Here is a 20,321-nt window from a genome sequence, read left to right as displayed (position 1 = left end):
ACAGAAACGTTTTCATTCAGGAGTCTCATAAACAAGTCGAGCTGGTGTCGGTCACAGGTGGGATAAATGTGCGCCCCCTCGTGAGATCCACAGCAGCCGAGTGTGGCCTTTTACCTTCTACTTTTGTCCTCACCTCAGACTCATCTGAAAATATCTCCGAGCGCTGCCAGGAAGAAAAGCAGAGGCTCTTTCTAAATGCCACGGTGACGCCCGAGATGACGTTTGGTTTGCCGTTTGTGAGGAAATATTATTTTGGGTCAGCTGTGATTCGCTGCCATATTGTCCGGTGAAGCAGGAAGGCCAGGCCACAGAGAAAGAGCATATGTCTGCCTTTCCCTCTGCTGCTGCCCCGACATGTGTTACTTCCTCCTCGCTCAGCCCACCTGCTCGGCCAAAGCCTTACAGTTTACACGAATGCCAGCCTACAGCAACAGAGTGTGTCAGCCTGAACAGATCAGGCTCATCAAAGAGTTCGCTGAAGTCATTTGAACTGATGCTCTGAAATCAGATCCATTTCTTATGCTTCCAAATCAGAAAATCCGTTGGTTGGTATAAAAGACTGACATAGCATCTGTGCCTGAAGAGCGAAGCCAAAGTGGAAGCACCTTAACCTGCAGGCTTCTGAATAGCCAGCAGATGCACGGCGCTCAGCTCTCCTCGTCTGTGACCTCGGTAAACACTTTCGATTCGGTAAATCATCGTCATTATTAGAGTCAGAAATCACTGTTTGGCCAATGGCAATTCAGAAAATAGCTCAGTTAGAGGTTTAAAAAGGAGACTTCACCAGCCAGTGGGTGGAATATCTGGAAGTTTTATGTATACAAAGCACCAAATCACAGCAACAAGGTGCTTTATACTATAAGGTACAACCTTACGCTAATACAGAGACACCCCAACAGTCAGGTGAGCCTCTATGAACAAGCACGGAAAAGGAAAGAACCGACGGTTCAGGAAGATGACAAGTGGAAGTGTGAGGCAAAAAAACCTGGAGCGTGGATGATGAGCCACACGCACAGTCAGAGTGTACAAACCTTTAACAGCGCGTCATCGTCCTACATAAAAAACAATGTAGTCATGTAGTTTAAAATAAATAAATAAATCAGGAGCAGTCAAACAAGAAACTTAACACGTGTTTCCTATTCCTGAAAATACTGGAGGCCACCAGGGCTTCCCTCTTAGCAGATGCATGAACAGCATAAATATAAAAATCACAAAACTTGACCTCAAACTAAAAGTCAAGGTCAAACTTGAGATCACCTGTGGTATGAAGGTCAAAATCATCCTGAGTGCTGAGCAATTATTTGCTCAAAACAACAAACAGAAAAGTTCTGACTGTAGATTAAAGAAAGTCTCAGGTTTGTTTTCTGCTTCTTTTGATGGAGAAAAGAGAAACTAAAAATAAACAATAAAAGGTGTACCCGCGTCGGCCAGGTAACACTTCCTGCTCAGCAACAACCCAACACCTCGTTGTAGCTTTACAGTCCCATCTGTTCGCCTTATTGATCAAATATCAATGGAGGAGCCTGTGAGCTCTTGATTACAAACTGGGGATTCGTGGATATTTATTATCGTCCGGTGATCGATCGGGGTCGCGGGCTCAGCATCGTACGCAGAGAAACAAACACAGCCTCGCCGGCACATCTCTCAGTGCCGCCCTGACAGGCTCATAAAATCCGACTGATGTCCTTCTGCCCGAGAAAAAGGATTCATTTTTCCAAGGTTTCATCCACAAGGGAAGAAATTAAGATTAATGGCTTGTGCGTGCCACAGCAGTTTGCAATTGCCTTTGTGATGGAGATTGTTTGCAGCTCGGCAATGTAATATATGCAAATGTGACCTGGAAGTGCGTAAACGTGTGTCATCAAAATGATTCTGAGCTCATTCACAGTCAGCTCGGGGCTGAGAAAGTGGAGTGCAGGTTGAGACACTGAAATATTTAAACACAGGGCAAAGTGCAGCGCAGTTCACAGGTAAGAGTGTTTCTGAGCAGCAATTTCACGTGCAAATCAGCAGGTGCATTTCCCCTCTCTGAACTCTAGGGGGGGCTGGTGTCCTGATCAAATCAGTAACGTGGAGCTAAAACAGCTTCAGGCGGCGTGTTTGTGGTGCGTTCGAGACGAGTATGAGTCACCTGCAGACAGCCTGCGCCGGTCTGTTAAAGTCAAGTTTGTCTCGGTGCCGTTTCATGTCCAGAACACCAGCGTGACCTTTCAAAGATTTCTACTTTGCAGTTCCTGCAGACTCGACACAACAACGCTGAGCCTCTGAGGTCAGAGGAGTGAAACATGTTTGCTGGGAGATGGCCAAGGTCAACCAAGGTCAAAGCTGCAGCTGTATTTTCACATCAGCTGTGGAATCAGGTCAAACGTGCAAAAATCATTTCATAACAGGAATGATCAATTTCAACATGCTGGCAGACTGCCCACGGGGAGCACCGGGACCTTTCCCAGTGTGGGGGGTCATTTTAGCGTTTTAGTGTGACCATTACAGCAAGCATCAGGAGGGGAACGCAACTCTCCGAACACGTGCATCAAGCGCTCCTCCCTCCCTCGCCAACAGACTACGCTCTCGCCACAGCGTCCACAGCCTGCAGATGCTCCCCTCGAAGAGACACAGATTCTCACATGCAGCCATCCCCTCAGTTTGCGTCTCTCTCAGCACAGTATCGACCTGCTGCTCTGCAAGCAGGGAGTGAAAACAGATGATAAATCTCAGCTAAATGCTGAAAGTCAGTCAGCGTGTGCGCGGGTTCTCTCCGGACAGCCCCGTCTGAACACATGCATGTGAGGTTAGCTGGTGATTCTTAGCTGCCTGTGATAGGTTGACCCTGCATTTCACCTTGTGACAGCTGAGACAGGCTCCAACCTCACTGCGACCCTGCGAAAGAGGACGGATGGATGGAAAATATATCTAACTTTACAAGAGACAAGATTTGTTTGTTGTATATGTGTCTTTCTGGCTGCTGTTGCAACCAAATTTCACCTTGTGGGACAATTAAAGGATTATTCTATTCTATTCTAAGAGACAAGATATAAAAATATAAATTATTTCCAAACAACAGCATTGTGAAAAATGCATCGTTCAAAGAAAGATAGGAGGCACGACTTCCAGCTCAAAGACGGACAAAAGTAACCTCAAAGTCATATAAATTTGCAAAACGTGTTAATTTAAATAATAAATAAATTACAAACATATTTCCAAAGGATATTTTTTTATCTTGTTGTTAAACGGACATGAAAAAATGAGGCATATTTAAAGTATACTGAGCGAAACATCACTGTATACCTGGAGAAGCTACTTGTTTCCCACGCATCAAACAGGTACGTTAACAGCAAGTATGTTTGGGATTTATTTTAGCACTCTATTTATTTATTTAATTTTCTTAAAGTTTGTTTTCTGCTTCTCCCGTCTCAGCCCAACAGCTGGCTTGGCCCAGATCTCGTCCTGCGGTTATTCTGCTCCAGTTATGAACCTGAAGGTTACGCTGAAGCATGAAGTGTGCGAAGAACCGGTTCGCTGAGCTGAACAAGGTCCCACTCAGACCAATAACTTGTAAGTGGATTCTCATACACACCCAGTGGTTCGGACATGCCCCACTTCAGGAGGCAGAAAAGAATTTGACTTAAAGATTCACGTCAGCATCAAAGTTACAGGTTAACATCAGGTTCATGCACCAGTGGGACTCACCCCACAGTTTGAGAACCACTGCTACAAAGCATGCTTTACATCCAGAAATGTAGCTAACCTGACATTATTCTGGGATTCGGAGGGTCCAGTTTAACGGTGTGAAAAGTGTGTCTCCATAAAGGAAAAGTTTTCTGTGAGGAAAACCCACACAAAGCCCTGGCTTCATCCAGGGTGAAGCTGTGACAGCAGCAGATTACTGCCTCTGTAATGCCGGGGTGTCCACACACTTTGGCTTTGTTATACATACTGAGCAGGACAAATGTGTTAGTGCTCCCTGGTGGATAAAGCGCATTACAACAACACTGCGTATAAATTACCTCGAACAAATGGAAATTTCTGTACAGTACTACACTACTGTGTGTGTGTGTGTGTGTGTGTGTGTGTGTGTGTGTGTGTGTGTGTGTGTGTGTGTGTGTGTGTGTGTTCATAGCCCATCTTAGATGGAGTAAAATGAGCCAGGCTCTGATGTGTACTTGAACATTGTACAACATTTATGTTAGAGTATATAAAGACTGTAAATGTGCACACACTGCCATCAATGTGTTCTCTGCGTGCACTGATTAAAAGCTTATAGTTTAAGGGACGAGCACATTCCTGATGGGAAGGAAACGGTGGGCACTGACTCCGCCTGTCCCAGAGAATATTTCAAGGGCAAACCTGTTGATGCGATCTGCGGCAGGAGGCAAGACGGGGAGCGAGCGAGCGGGTGGGAAGGCAAAAAATAAAAATGAATGAGTTGACAAACGAATGGGTCCCAGGGAAGCGTGAGGAGAGATGATGCATTAATCTGTGGTGGTTGAAAAAGGGGGGATGTTGTAGAGTTGTAGGGCAGCCAGTACTCAAAGAGCAGAGGGAGGGAAATAAACGGGAGGGGTGGAGGGAAGGGAAGAGAGAGACGGGAGGGAGAGCGAGAGGATAAATCCTTACTACATAATGATTAGAGCTCACAAGCCCTTCCTGTGACATGGAGTGTAGGAGTCAGGATTACAGCCGGCCAGAGAAGCCAGAGTGAAAGCTCTGCTGATGGGCGAAGGAGGGGCACAGGTAGGAACAGCCCAAAAAACAACAAGGCATACAGGACAACAAGTGCAGCCAACTGAAGGCTAGAGCAAGCAAGGTGCGCTTGGAGAAAGGTCACGAGGAAGATCCAAGAATTTCCAAACTCCAGCAGTTTGCATCTGCACCTCTGTTCCGGCCATCTGTCGCCGGCCGCCGACGGCCTCGTCCCGGGCAGCTGGATCATTTCTCAGAGCCTTATTTTGATGGAGTGGCAGTAAAAGTACCGCTCGCACCAGAGGAGGACGAAGGAGGGAGTCTGGGAAATGAAGAGAAGGGTCACCCTGCAGGACCTGCGATAGATGGGGACACACGATGCGGACAGGTGTCAGAGACGGAGTAGATCTGCGTCTTCACGAACCGGGCAGTGACGATCAAGGACGCGGGTGACGAGCTGAAGGTTGAGGATTTCTTTTGGCGCAAGTTTCTGGCAGCTTTGTTAGTTTTTTCTTTTTCCCCAGAGACTCACTTTCCAGCCAAGAGAGGAATTATCTTTCCCCCAGAGTTGCGCGGCTGGTGAAGACTTTAAAAAGGCTACTGCTTCACACAGGTATGCACACTCGAGGGTTTCTCCTAAATTCCTCCTCAGTTTCTCCTCCTGGGACACATTACCTGAAAACAGTCTTCAGAGGTGTCCCTGTCAACAAGTTGGAAAACTAAACCAAAAGCGCATCCGTGGACGGCTGAGATTATATCAACTTGCTTTGCTTCTCCTTTTCCTCCTCTGGCACCTGTTCACCTTGATCTCCCTCCGTCACTCCATCTATCCTCCTCCTGCTCCTCTTCTTCCCCCCCTCCCTTTTACCAGCGAGTGATAATGTGACCTTCTGCCAAAGTGCTGGAAACCATGCCACCGTCGCAGCGGGCTCCTCTGTTGCTGCTACTGAAATAGACTCAAACAAGTGCAGGGAGAGGAAGAGCGAAAGGGGGAGGGAGATACGAAGGAGGGAGGAGGAGGAGAAGACGAGGGCCAAAGGGGAGAGAAAGGAGAGGAGGAGAAGGAGGGGAAAAAAAGAAAACGGGGAACAGGACGGCTGAAGCTGCACACACGGCATGAGTGGTGACGAGCCAGGGCTGGATGTGGATTGCCAACACAGGTAAGATCACCTTCGTCGATCGCATTATTTAAGCACCGGCGTGCTCCGATCAGCTTGCAGTTACTCCTGGTTAAGTATGGAAATGCTTTCTGCTTCTTTGGAGTAGTTTTGTTTGTAGTTTTGTTGAGCAGAGTTTCCTCCTGCTGCTTTCTGCTTTGGGTCAATAGCAGAATTATCAGAACGCAGAGGGGATCAGATCAGAGGGGGTACTCGACAGCATCCTTGTCAGAGGGATCAGACGACACGCTGCGCGGGGCTTTTTCCGCCTCTTGTAGGTGGCAGTAACTGTTGCTTTAACTCACCGAGCTGCTGGGAGGGGGGGGGATTAAGCAGAGTGGATCGATGCGTCATTGTAAACAGTTAGAGCAGCTGAGAGGGCCTTTTGATACATGCCCGCCGGACTTGAGATACCACTGCTGCAGGGGAAATTGAACTGCCACTGAAGAGTGACTTCACAGGATGTGAGAAAATGTGTGCTTGCTCCAATTACCGAAGGATTCGTTCTAGCGTTTTGGCTCCAGGAGGACGCGGCGCCTTCGAATCAAATCTTGTGGCTCGAAATTAGAGATTTATTCAGAAGTTAGCCAAGAAAATTTGTCCCACTCAGACCAATAAATACAAGGAAAACAATGCTGCTGATAAAACAAACATGGAACAAACTATATTTTATCTGACATGTGCCCCAGGATCACTAACACCATCCGCTCCACAATTTAATAGTGTCAAGACGCATGTCTGCAGCAGGAACTCAACACACAGGCAGGAATCCATCCGGAACAAACGGCCACATTATCCATCCCTGAGTGAATAACTGACGGACGTCTCTTTATCTCAGAGTAACAGATTCTTCTGTCACAGGCCTTAAACACGACTCAAGTCGTTTTATTTTCATGCGTGGACAGAAAGTGAATATGAAAAAGGGGCTTTAACGATGAAGAGGTCAGAGGAAGGGAGGCAGTTTAAATGAGAGGCGACGGTGAGGGGGGGAATCCGCGGGGACGTTCTGCCGAGCTGGACACGACTTCTTTGAGAGCCGAGGCTGCTGCTGTCCGGACACCACAGCCACGAAGGATGGACACAGACTGACTTTAACCTGTTTTTAAGGCTCACACAGGTTATTAAACGCCTACAGAAACCTGTGGAACAGTGTTTCCTGTACAGCGGCCAGACTCAGACTACAGCATGTTTGTCTGTGTCAGAAAATGTGTTTGTGTGACCGAGACACTTTCACTGCATGCGTGATGTGATCGGGAATTACAAAAGGAACACTACGCTGAATTAGATAAGAAAACAGAGGACGAGGTCACACAAACTCATCGGCAAAGGTTTTAATGAGCTTATAGATCACGGGAACAAAAGCCTGTTTTTTCCATAGACGTCTACACAATCCAAGCCTGAGGAGACGCCCTCTGCTGGCTGCCACAAGGAATGCACATTTAAGCCACTTCCCCACTGGCTTCACTTTTCAAACCTGGAAATGATGCCTGTCGTTTAAATGCACACACAGCCACACACGTCCAGACCAGAAAATATACTCATTTAAGAATTCTGGCTTCTAAAATTAACCAGTTTAATAGGGATTAGATAAGAAGTGGGCATAATTTCCACTTTGGCACGCAGTTACTTTGGTTTGAGATCCATTAGGAAGAAAATGAGTCTGCTTTATGTCCCTTTTCATAGTTTGCAGATGTCCTCTTATTTATCAGGCTCTAAATTTGGGTCTTATGTGTCCTCGTGGGCTTTTATGCAATTAAAGAGTTTTCATTTACACCGCCTATAGAAGTAAACGCTCCAAGAATTCATTTATTTTGAATCAAACCTAAGATTCATGCGATGTTGAAGTGAGGATGAAACTTCTTCGGTTAATCGTGGTTATTTGTTGTAAAATCGCAGGTCCACAGGTGGAGGTAAAAGTCTGTTTTTCCTGCAGTGAGAGCAGAGTGGGAGCGGGGGGTGGTGAGAGTGTGTGACAGTGCAGCAGCAGTTAGGCAGGTGAAAAATGGCTGTTCATTATGTTATACCAACCATATCCCAGTTTCAGTAATTGGGTGCGTGTATGTGAGTTCAGTACAGACAGCCTGTACGTACATGCGCACCAGAAACCAGCCGGAGGATCCTCAGCCCATCGCACAACATGATGCAATCTCACTACATCACACACACACACCTGCCCTTCAACACACGTGAGGACCTTGCCTAACTCAATAAATGGTTACGAGGGTTTTTACTATGATCGTCCCTCTCCCGGCTGCACCAAAAACACGCTCAGCAGCAAATATGTCTGACTTATTAAACACTATCAGTTACAGGTTGTCAGGGAGGATCAGCCTTCATGTTAGCAGACACTGAACGAACCTTACAGCAGCACCGAGCAGCTGTAACGACTTCAAACATTACAGGGAAGGTTCTTATATGAATCTGTGGTCATGTAAGGCACACAGTCAGACAAGAGGGTGACAGCTGGTAATATCATTTTTCATTGTGAATCATGCAAAGCTTTTCTAAAGAGTCTAAGACTGAAATGCAAAGTTCATTTCTACTGTTGTGAAGTGTTTGCAGACAAATTGGCGTCTTCCAAGCAAGCTACTGACCCCCACAGCAACATAGCAGCAACCAAAGAAAGATGCTGGAGTCAGAAACCAGTTGTGGAATCCACATGTTTTCCAGGGGTTATCATGGTGATGACCCCTGCAGAAAGCAGCTGTTGACCCCATGAGGCCTGTGTGAATGAGGCTTTAGCAGCCGAGTAAGGAGAGGCCTGGCCAGCTGCACTTAAGTATGTGAAGCAGTTGATTATCAGCTGATAAAACATCAACCAGTGAGTGAAGAAATCTCTTCCCCTGTGCTGATGCTGTGCCTGGACCAGCCTGAGTATGGTAATTAAAATGGATGCAGCATTGTTGCTCTTTTTATAATTGAAACAAAAGCAACGAACGCCGTCATCCTTCGCAGCGCTGGATCTCAGTGAGCGCAGAGACTGACAGCGAGAAAAGCAACAGCAGCTACACAACCATTCCTGTAGCCTCGAGTTACTGAGCTCTTCAACTGCAGAGCTAAATTATATCGTCACGCAAGCCTCGCATGCTTGCAGCCTGCAGCCTGCGGGCAGACTGACAAACAACCTCCGGGTTGGTATCACACAGACACGGGCTGATTTGTCAGCTGTCCGGATCTCCCATCTCACGCTCGGAGCCGATCTGCTTAATCAAATGTTAAAGACACAAAACCTCACCCATCTTTACGTCTCTGCAAAGCGAGAGGCGAGGGAGGGGAGGAAGACGGGAAGAGGAGAATGATGATTGAGAGAGCAGACCCCAAAAAAAAAGAAAAAGAAGAAGACATAAAACAGAAACGCCAGTCGGCTCGCCCGCACGGGGAACGGGTTGAAATGGAAACTGCTCTGATTGACGGCCGGTTACAAGCATCCCAGACAGTAAAACATTTACTGCAGAGGAGGGAAGGAGGTTACAGGATATCAGATCAATCTATCCAAGGTCATCAGAGACGAGGGTAGATTTAACTCGGGCATCATCCCTAAACCCTTCTCTCGACAATCTCTAAAACCCGTACGGGTCACCGTTAAACGTTCAAACGCAGATCTGTGCTGCGACGCCGGGCGAGAAGAAGTTCTCAGGGCGCTCTCATACTGCACAGCCTGCGTGGTGAAACCTCAAACTCCGGGCAGAATGAGGCTTGCAGGCTATGCTGCTCTCCTCTCGAGTTTATGGCTGCACTCACGGGCACAACAGAGACTCGGGGCCCATTTATATTCATGGCGCAGCGCCGCTTGCACCTCGTCTAACGTCCTGTCCCTGTTGAGAAGGAAAACTGACACGCCGTGGGGTTGGGAGGGCGGTGGAGGGGGGCTTTCTTTGCCTCTCCTTTCCTTGTCATTCTTCTGCCTCTTGTGGATCCTGACACCAACCTGAGTGTTTGTGCATGTGTGACGCGTGTGGGTGCATGTGCGCTGTGTAGTACGGGAAATTGATTAAGCTAATCGCTTTCTATTCACAGCTGCGTGTGTCCCGCTTAATTTTTCACAATTATCCCTGAGCGGGTGACGCGGTGGGAGGGCGTCTCGATGAGGGATGATGACAGCGATAACCTTAGAAGGAGGGCCTGGAAAGTGAGGGAGGCCGGTGAGACGACATCCAAACAGAAAGCTGCGTTTAAAGAAATCGGGCTGAAGCGTTTCCACTGCCGTCTAACAAAAAGTGACACGCAGCGTCCTGGTGGTTCGGCAGCTTGTGATGACGACGTGGTTGGGGCTTTGCCACGTGTCTCCTCCTCCTCTGTCCTTCTTGTCACTCTCAGCGTCACCTAACAAAGTCAAACTGCTCGACAGAGCAAAAAAGGCACAACTCGTGACTTCCTGAGAGATAAAGAATTGTTTTTTACTTTTCTGGAGGCTGTTTATTGTTGCAAAAATCAATACGCCATCTCCGGAGAAAACCATAAAAGCCAGAGTTGTTTATGACATGCTCCGATTGCTTTCCATGGAGTGGTTTTACATGTTTGAGCTGCGATTAGAGGCACTGAGGCTGTACCTCTCACTACCTTTTCACAGATTCTGACAAATCGAAAGCTCGTGCAGTCATCCAGACAGCAAAAGAAAACCATCTCTTTGTCGGCTTCCTTTGACATTAAATTTCTCCCACGTATCCTTTCAATAACCAATTAATAACACTTAGTGTCCTGCAGAGTGTTTTTGCAAAGCTCCAGCTCATTCTGTTTTTTTGTGGATACTTGGTAAACATGACAGATGTTTTTCTTTGGAGTCCGAACCCGAGCACCCAGTTCAGACTGGGTGATGATGCAGATGTGCGTCTGCTGGATGTGTTGAACTTTCACAGCATGCAACACGTGGAGACATCAAGGGCCAAACAAGTGTTTTTGTTATGTCCTGGTAGCTGATCCGAACCAGCAGGTCGAGTACATCCTCTGCTGGGCAGGGTTCGGTTTATGTCTGTGAGCTGTTACAACTGCCCAAAAAAATGCAAATGTTCTATTATTATTCTAATATTTCTACTATCTATGCAGTGTTTTTGCTCTAGTGACCTTCAAGTCATCTCGAACCAAAACAAACACGGTGAAGACAGATGACACTTTCCTAATTTAACGTGACCCTGTGATGCAGCTGGATTCTTACAAGCATGCTATCCGGTCGTTAAGTGATGACGTGACGAATCCTACTTCCGGGTCTAAAGTAGTCTGCGTTTAATATGGCTTTTGTGTTGTTAACATGTTTAATGTTATGTATTTTCTTCTATTTAATCTCAAAAAGCTCCTAAAACAGTCAGTGATCACTGTTGACCTCCCTCGGCTTTTATTACCGCTAATCATTTATTTAAGCTCAGTTTTTAAAACCTTAGGATGTAACTACAGCCCAGCCCATGCAGCAGTATATGAATGACTAACCTCGTATTGTGGATGGATTATCTCAGTTGTTCTCCTGGCTGAAGTTTGGTCCTTTTACAGCATCCTGCCATGCGATTACATTTGTTCCTGACCACCGAGAACACTCACGTTAACTTTTATCGAGTGGAAAAAAAGTTAGCTTGTTTATATTATGCTAACATAGCTGTGTCGCTAGCGGTCACGTAGCACATCATTATATACCAGCTAGCCCAACTTCAGTAACCCTACAAACGTCACTGCTGTTTAGTTTTCTGTCTTCATTTATGCTGGAAGTGATAACAGAGCTGTACGTTTTAATTTGTTTCCAAAACCCCGCAGTCAGGACATGCTATACTGTATTTAGATAGAAGCTAGCGAGCTAACTCCCTGCTAACTTCTAACTCCGTTAAATGTCATAAATTCCGTTTTCATGGATGCCTGGATGTTAAACTCAATTGTTACACCTGGTAGAGCAGAACGCTGATCATTTTATTAAAGATGAAAGACTTTAGACAGTTTTTCAACTCTCAGTAATGCCATAGTGATCGTTTGATATATGGACCTGCAGCGGAGTTTAGACCCAGACACGGCTAGTGACGTCAGACTGAACAATCGGATAAGTAATGCTATTCCTGCACCAGCAGCACAGACATGGTGCAAAGGCTGACTCTTACCAAATGGCGAACAAGCCTCGTCTGCATCCTCATTTATGGTTTACATGTAAATACAACAATGACATGAAGTCCTCGAACCATGTTTAAGTTGTATTAGCTCACCCAAATGACTGAAAATCTGTTTTCTTGAAGTAAAACCCACGTATGCATTTAATGACTGAGCTCTGAATCCAGGGAGAAAAACCTAAACCAGTTTGCTGTCCAAGAATCAGCATCTGTGTGAAAGCCTTTGACAGATCCTGAAGATTATCCCCGAAACCAGCACAATGTTTCTATACGGCGATGTTGCTGAAGAGTTTTTCAAATATAATATTTCAATTCTATCTTTAGTACAAAGTAAATTGGTTTAAAATTGGTATTTCAAAGCCTCCGCACACAAAAATCAATACGGTCTTGCCAGCTTTATGCCTCTGTGGGTGTGTGATTTGGAAGAACTGACTGATGTTGTGTTTATCTTGCACATTCCTGCTTTACACACAAAATAGGAAAGGAGAGAAAGACTGCACAGGCCACACACACACACAGATTAAAAACAAAGTGATATGCTCATATGTGGATTAGAGCGTGTGTGTGTGTGTGTGTGTCAGAGGTCAGCTGTATTTGTGTGCAGCCACTATATCAACTGGGAGAGTAGGTTGGTGACAGCTGGACCGGTGGCAGGGGTGGAGGGGGGGTGGTCTGGTTCTGCATGGGCAACCCCAGTTTCAGCTTAACCAGGGTCTTACACTGATCCCTGCTTTACATACGGCTGCACATGAGGCCGAGTGCGGGGTCCGCCAAAGCCTGACAGAGGACGCTTCCGCCACCCTCCGTGTTACCTGCCGCCGCGGGTTTACAGCCAGGTCAGCCCGCAGGGTCAGAGTGGGAGTATGGATATCAGCGTGTGATGTCGCGCCCTGTAAGCCTTCGCCAAACATCCGCCCATGTGTTAAAGGCAAAATGGATTACATTTGCATTGCCATTGTAATCTTCAGCCTCGCAGAGATTATTACCCTCAAAACGCGTCACAATCTGTTCGATTTCACTACGCGCTGTGCTGACGAAGACAACGCCGGGTGATGAAGTGTCCCCTGACGATAAATGTGCCAAAGCAAAGAGGAGAGATATATATCAAACATCTGTCCAGTGACGAGCAAACACGTGGCCTCTGTCCTTGGGGATTTTTCCCCCACTTTGGAGTAAATGATGATCTTTTCTCGACTATGTTGATCCATTTATTGCACGACCAAACTACGGAGTCTTTTCTTTTTATAGGTTTAATGCAAAAGGCTCAAGCTGGGCGATGACCTGATCAAGGTTATACGACACTTGCTGCAGAGGGAGCGCTGCTTTATCGCTACGTGAGGTTTCAAAGATGGAACTGTAATAAAAGCCGGCTACATAGCTTTCCATCTGCTGTGGCATTTAAAACCTGCTGATCGTGGCCCCTCTGATGCTACAGAGTCAGAAAATCCAACTGTTCAGTTCTGCTCCATCTCCCTCCTGAATATTTAAATCCTTTAATGCAAAGAGATACCAGCAGCCGCCTGACTACTCCCCTCTCCCACCCCAGAACCTTTGTTCAGAGACGACAGTAAAAATCTCACCAGATTTATGAGGACTTTACCTAGACAGGTTTTCACCCTGTGGCAGATCAATCACTCGTAGTGCAGAGTTCCAGTAGAGGCGTGCGCGTCTTAAATATGTCTGCAGTGCCGGCGGCAGAGGCGAAGTCAAAGGGTCCGCGACAGAAACTAATATCACCGAGTGAGTCTGTTTGATGCGTCTCTGTCTCCGGAGGTCACGTGAAACAGATTCATTGTTATTGGTTTGGACTTCAAAGCCTCCACTGGGGTTTCACTTTGGGTGCATTTCAGCAGGAAACCCTGGTGGACGTCGACTTGGTCTTTTTCACGCGGCCGGCTGCCGTTTATCACACGACCACGATACACGACCCCATCCCATAAAGACCAGAGCCGTAAATCAACAGGCAGATTTAGGGGGGACCCTGCCCCTCTGCTGACGAGTCTGTCGCTGCAGAAAATGAAAATCCTGGCCTTCATGGAAACGGAGCCATATTTTGTACAAATGAGCACAAAAACATGATATGGATTATGCATTTTGTTAACTTTATAAGTTTATATAACATAAGAGCCACATAGTTTTTTTGTTTTGTTTTATTTATTGCAGTGCTACAAGTCCTTACGCAAGCAATTTGGCAACACCTCTGGGCAGTTACTTGGAGGGGAAAACACCTGTAAAATGGATTTTAAACCCCAGAAGCAAATAGATGAATGATAACTGAGATGCTCTCTTAATTTTGGTGCGTCTGTGTTGTATTTTCATCACCTATTTGCTCATGAATGCAGAGATGCAGCCTCTAACAGCTGATATCCTATTTTGTAAATACGCTATGATGAATGTTAAACACTGTATATGTTTCACAAATGATTTCATGCTCTGCTAAACAGGGTCATTTGTGGGTTAATTGGTGCATTAAATTAATTTTTGAATCATATGATTACGAGCATCGAGTAAGCAGGTGGTGCAGTTTCTGCCCAGCATGCACCACAAAGCTCCTCCCACCAACAACAGCAATAATAAAAAACAAACTTTAAAGAAAAAAAAGAGTTAAAATGTTGATTTTAAGCCCTTTCGTTTTTGGAGTTGCACATCACTGCAGGTTCTGAGTCCTCCACGAGAACACTGAACAAATTCTGTTCTGATTCTTGTTATCAATATACTGATCAAAACAAAATACAGATAAGATCCTCATCTATGTATTTACTAAAATAATAAATACAGAAATATTCACAGCCTTATGACCGTGATCCACAAACGTCACAGCATCATCACTGGCTAACTGCAGATTGGCTTGTTGGGGGTCAATCGGCAGCACAGCAGCTATCTGCGTTATTACACTCGACATAAACAAGTCCAGCATGATCCAACAGAAAAACTCCACTTTATCAAATTATGTTTGCATAAAGCAGTCACAGCAGGTGAAGATGGCTGTTTTCAGGCCATTTTGTCAGATGCCTAACACTTCGTCACTGCTGATGTGGCATTTGCAGTCAGAGTCCCTGCAGTGACGAGCACCTGCCTCAGGAGATATGGTAATTCAAACATCCACAGTTCCTTTGTTAACCGGTTTTGTCTTTAATTTATTCTCAGTCGCCTCCATTGCTTTATCTACACATTTCTTTTCACTGTTCCATAAAGGTGGCCAGTTACGCACATGCTTCAGTGAAGCTTCAGTGAAACTGAGAGGCCGTGAATCTTAATCTTTGTGGCACAAGTCAAAGTTCTGATTAATATCAAACAATCCACTGATTTTAGCATTAATCTGTCGTTTCCCATCGTTTAATCTTAAACAACATCAGAGGCACAGGTGTCGAACTTAATGAGAGCTTCACGATTGATCTTCTAAACAAACGAGCCTAAAGAGAACCAAATTAAATAAGCACGATTAGAAAGGATGAAAAAAGACAAGAGATTTAACAAACACACTCGAGGAGACTGAAAAACCAAACAAGGGCCAAAAAGATGTTTCCTGCACGCTAGGATGAACACAAATTGTGCAGCTTGAGGGCAGCGAGCAGTTACAGCCCGTTTTTGCACAATAATTAATTTGATATTTCCAAGGTTAGTTGCATAAATGTACTTGTTGTTTATGCTATTTAAATTCAGCTTCGGCTTTAGTGTCATAACGTGTGCAATTTTACATCATGTTTATTTGAAGATAAAGGTTCACAGAAAGGTCTCACTGAATAAACATATATTATTATTATTAGTCCTAGACCTTTAGGTCACAACAAGCCTAAAGATCGGTCGCTCAGCAACAGGGAGGTGCAAGTTCAGGTGGTCGCCCATGGACACAGCACCACAGACGGAGTCGTGAGCTCCGGCTCAGGCCTGTGGTGGAGGTGAGGCCAGTCTGACCAGCACGCCGACCTCAGGCTTGCTGGTCAGACCGGCCGACAGTCTGGGAGGATTCCCACTCCTGCTCGTGCACCGCCGACCACACCCCACCACAGAGTCCAATAAGATCAGACTTGGTAACCTTGTTAAAGTGGCTGGTAAGACTTCAGGGAGGTCTCAGGTCCAGCTTGCGGACTTTTATAACAGGCAGGTGCTGAGGAAGGCGACCTCTGTCATCCTCTCTTAAACGACTTTCAGCTGCTTCCTTCAGGTTGTCGGTATAAAGTGCCGTTTATACCTGCTGCTATCATCGTGCTTAATAACACTAAACCATGTTCTCTTTCTTTTGGTGTTGTTTGATGTGTGGACATACTGCAACTTAATTTCCCACTGGGGACAATAAAGTGACCACTGAGTGCATTCACATATAAGGCACAACAGTGCTGCTATATGATCAGTCACAAACATGGTTCAGTCTACTGGCAGCAAATATGTGGTTTGCAGTTTAAGCTGCTTCGAGTGGCCTGCAAAACTCAAACATGCTGTTAAACAATTGGTGACCTACTCGATTTTATAATAAATAAACTTTATAAAGTTTATTTATTATAAAATCTCACCCATTATTAGAACGGACTATAAATATAATTGTGGACACTGTGAACAAGCGAACCACTGCCAAGCTCTACTTCGAGGTCAATTTTGAAAAAGGACCACGTACAATAAACATTCAACGCATTGTACCAGAGTTATTGTACCTCGGCAGGTCAGATGCAGAAGATCATCAATTACATTTATCTGAATCTCATCATTCATGAGTAAAAAAGTGTAGAACAGCTGAATACAGCATAGTCTAATATTTGTTATCTGGTAAACTGCAGCTGAGGAACTGGTGTTGCTTTGTTAATTAACTCAAGCGCCAGACGATGTGGAGCCGTGCCAGACTCGGTCCCACGGAAACAAAGAGCAGTTATTGTCTTAATGTATTTGAATACAGCTCTAACAGAGCTAACAGTGTATTTGCTGCCATGCTGTGGTTTTTCAGTGGCCTATAATTAATGATATAAGCTGTTTAACTGGAGCAGCTTAGAGCAGCCAACAGTCGGAGAGAAACTACAAACTGAGGACAGGATTTGGCACAGACTCTGTCTGTCTTAGCTTTTCTGTATTCTGTGTAAAAGTACACAGATCAGAAAGGGATAGGAAACCTTAATAGTCTGATTCAAAGGTTCGGTCAGGACCTGCACAGCGGTCTTAGAGGTAGGCTGTCCTGGGTCACAGATATATCCAGAGATCTGGCTCCAGATATTTAGTTTATTTGAGATCAGTCAGAAGATATCGAGGATTGATCACATTTAGCAAAGCTCGCGCTGTAGAACGTCTGACTGCAGTACAGCCTGTATAGGAAATGTTTACAAAAACACTTTTCATTTGGGCTCCAACCAAAAAACGCGGACACGCGCCAACTATGTCATACCGTGGATATTTTTAGATGCCGATGTTTTTCCTTTTTTTGCCACCTCACCCCGCTCCCACTGTACTTATGAGGATGATGATTCTACAGATTAGTTAAATGGGTGCAGATTTAAAGAGATTAGCGTGGCTGTATTTTTTAATCAGAGATTAGTTCAACATATTCATACAGGTGTAATCATCTGGTGGTAAATGAATCCTGACTCTTTGTAACAGAGAAGGTCAAACTGTGGCTTGTGTTTGCTGGGTGGTTGCATTTATTAAATTCTATTAAAGAAACCTCTTTCAAGCCTGGAAAGCACTGATCCTGTCTGCAGGATACCCACAGCGAGCAGTGACGTAGACCAAACTGAGAAAAACAGAAAGCTCAAAAGCTGCGACACACTTCCAACATTTCTGAAGTTTTTTGAAGATTTTGTTTTCGTAGTTCTGGAGAGAAAAATGTTCCTACAGTCCCCAACAAGATTAGCAAGCTAGGGTACATCCAATAAACTGGGAACGCTCTATTCCTGTACAGTAATACTTAAATTTAAACAGTTAAAGCCGAAGATGAAATAAAGATGTGAATTTCCTGACCGGTTAGCGAGCAGTTGCTGGGTGATGGTGCTGCACTAAAAACCTCCCTGTGAGTTGTCGTAGTTTCCATGAAAGATTCCAATTTGTCTGCAAACGCTCGCCAACTAACGGGGTAGTCAAACTTTCCAAAGGTTAAAAAATGAGAAAAAAAAACCTTCAAAGTAAAAGTTATTTATTTACCTCTAAAATTATAATTATATATATATATATATATGAATAGATGCTATCTGGTTACCTATAAAAAGTCTTGATTTGGAGTACCTACATCTCTTAGTTTCACTAAAAAGTCCCATTAATTAGCTCATTATTTTTGATTTGGTGGATTGGCGTTCACTGATCACACCCAGGATATACCACTGATTTGATTTCATCTATAAAGTGATACTGTGATAAAGTGATTCAGTAAGAAGTTCTGCCTCAAACTGAGCTCAGAGATTTATTTTATTTATTTTACTAAAAAGCTAATTATGTTCCTACAAACCTAGTGGACGTCTTTCTTTCTTTGCTAAAGATGGTGTATTTCACTATTTTGGGAAGAACTGGTCACAAGAGGAACAATAGAGCTAATTTAAGTAGTGTTTGCCTACCCGGTGCAACAATAGGGAAGCCCTAACGTTCATACGAGTCCCATAAAAGTCATAGATCTGCTTGATCATGGAGTTCTGACAGCGCTGGATCAAGAGGAAGCTGCTGGACTGTTATCAGCAGGTGAAACACAGACGCAGCAGGCTGCGGATCCATGGATGAGTGTATTGATTAAGTAGCAGGAGACGGGACAGGTGCACATTGTTAAACAGCTGCAGCAGGGGTGTCGTGCCCAGAATATAAAGGGAGTCATTAAACACTGCACCACACTTCTCACCCAGATGTATTTACTGCTGCAGCTTCACGTTAATGAGCTGGATCAGGAATCACTTGGAGGACCTTTGCAGCATCTCATCGATAAATGGCAGGTTGTTTTCTTTCATGTGGTTTCATCACTCATATGGTCTATATCAGAGAAAACAGAGAGTGGACAACTTTGGAAGAATGGATGCAGTTTGCAGGATGCAAAGATGAGATTTCAATGCGCACTGTGGGGCAGGACGGCTGTTGCAAAAGTAATTAAAGGGCACTGATTGCGCTAATCCTCATTTTCTGTCATGTGTACTGATACAGTGGTGGATGCTCATATTAAACAAGGCCAGATTTCCAAATAATGAGGTCAGTGTATGCATAAATAATCCCAAAGGGTCAGGCTTCAGGCTGCTCTAAACACTCGGTTTCAGACAGCTTCTTTTTTACTTGTGTCTTTGCATGTTGCCACAGATGGGGGATCTCCTCATGTGGTCATTCTTTGGCTGTGAGATGCCCCACCCACCAGCTGTTCAAGCTCTTTGTTTGCAAGGAGCAGCCAATCAGAAGAAAGCTGGGTCAAAAGGAGAGGAAGGGAGATGCCAGAGGTGCTTGTTGAAGCTTCCACCCCCCTCATAAGAAAATTAAGGATTACTTAGAGTCCAACAATAAAAATCTGGACCTGGAAATGAACAAAACAGGTTCCCTCCAATATGACAAAATGATATTTTTTAAAAATGTGAAAATAAACTGCTGCTTTTGGTTGAGACAGTGCTGAAAAAGGTGAAGGAAACATACACTGCATTAGAAGGGGAAATAAACCGCACTGTACAAGACTTCAATATGCATGAACCAGATGTACTCACATTCTCATCACTGAGTCTGTGTATGTGTCGCCGTGTGCAGAAAATCCAATTTGCCTTATCAGCAATATTCAATTTCTGGGAGCAGATAACATGTGTATGAGCTGAACATGCAGATGTGGATGTTTGCATTATTTACCTGTTCAACTTAACAAAATGTCCAAGTGTCAGTAGTGTGGAAGCACAACAGACTAAAAATAAATAACGTCGTTGTACGATAGAGCCCCAGCAGCTATTTTTAATCAGTCTGCATTTCTCAGCTCGTTCAGTAAAGACACTGCTTCCTCCGTATGTCACCCACTAGAGGGGGATAAGCACATCTTAAATGTTTGTTAGTCAAACTCTAACTAACTGAGGACAGAGAATACGAACACTGTCGATTGGTGGGACGATACTGCCGATCGGCACCGTTTAACTTTGAAAGTTCGGTCTCTCGTCCGCTTTTTAAAATCTAATCTCTCATCAGATGTTAGATAATTCTCAGCGGTGGCCTGTTTACACAGTTCAGCCGTCAAAAGAAGAGGAAACAGGAAAGTGGCTGGTATGTGCTGCTCTGAAGCAACTTATTTAAGTCACGTTGCTTTTCCATAATCCCTTTGACAAGAACGGACTTTGGCGACAGCTTTCCAAGAGAGGCAGTAAGAAATAAATAGGACAGAGGAGTGTGTGTGCTTACATTAATCCTGTAATGGGGCCTAACCTCCCAAACCATCATCTCTACGTGTAACCTTAAATATCTGACTTCTTGCATTCTTGCTGAAGAAAGT

The 20,321-nt window shown here is 44.8% G+C and overlaps 2 protein-coding genes across 8 annotated transcripts in view; one reads left to right on the top strand and one right to left on the bottom strand.

Annotated features, from left to right (window-relative positions):
• Positions 1-20,321, bottom strand: part of LOC309704605 (uncharacterized protein) — a gene marked incomplete at its 3' end in the record, with an annotated part of 144,331 nt that overhangs the window by 58,680 nt on the left and 65,330 nt on the right. The window lies entirely within an intron of this gene.
• The window catches only part of grin2ca (glutamate receptor, ionotropic, N-methyl D-aspartate 2Ca), a 77,772-nt gene continuing 62,014 nt past the window's right edge, over positions 4,564-20,321 (top strand). The window contains exons 1-2 of the mRNA XM_082529840.1: positions 4,564-5,293; positions 5,552-5,840. The gene's annotated coding sequence lies outside the window, so the exon portion shown is untranslated. The remainder of the gene's footprint in view (positions 5,294-5,551; positions 5,841-20,321) is intronic.

This window comes from Aulonocara stuartgranti (genome assembly GCF_965226115.1).
Source record: "Aulonocara stuartgranti genome assembly, chromosome: 4".
Classification (NCBI taxonomy): domain Eukaryota; kingdom Metazoa; phylum Chordata; class Actinopteri; order Cichliformes; family Cichlidae; genus Aulonocara; species Aulonocara stuartgranti.
This window is presented reverse-complemented; position numbering and strand designations above follow the sequence as displayed.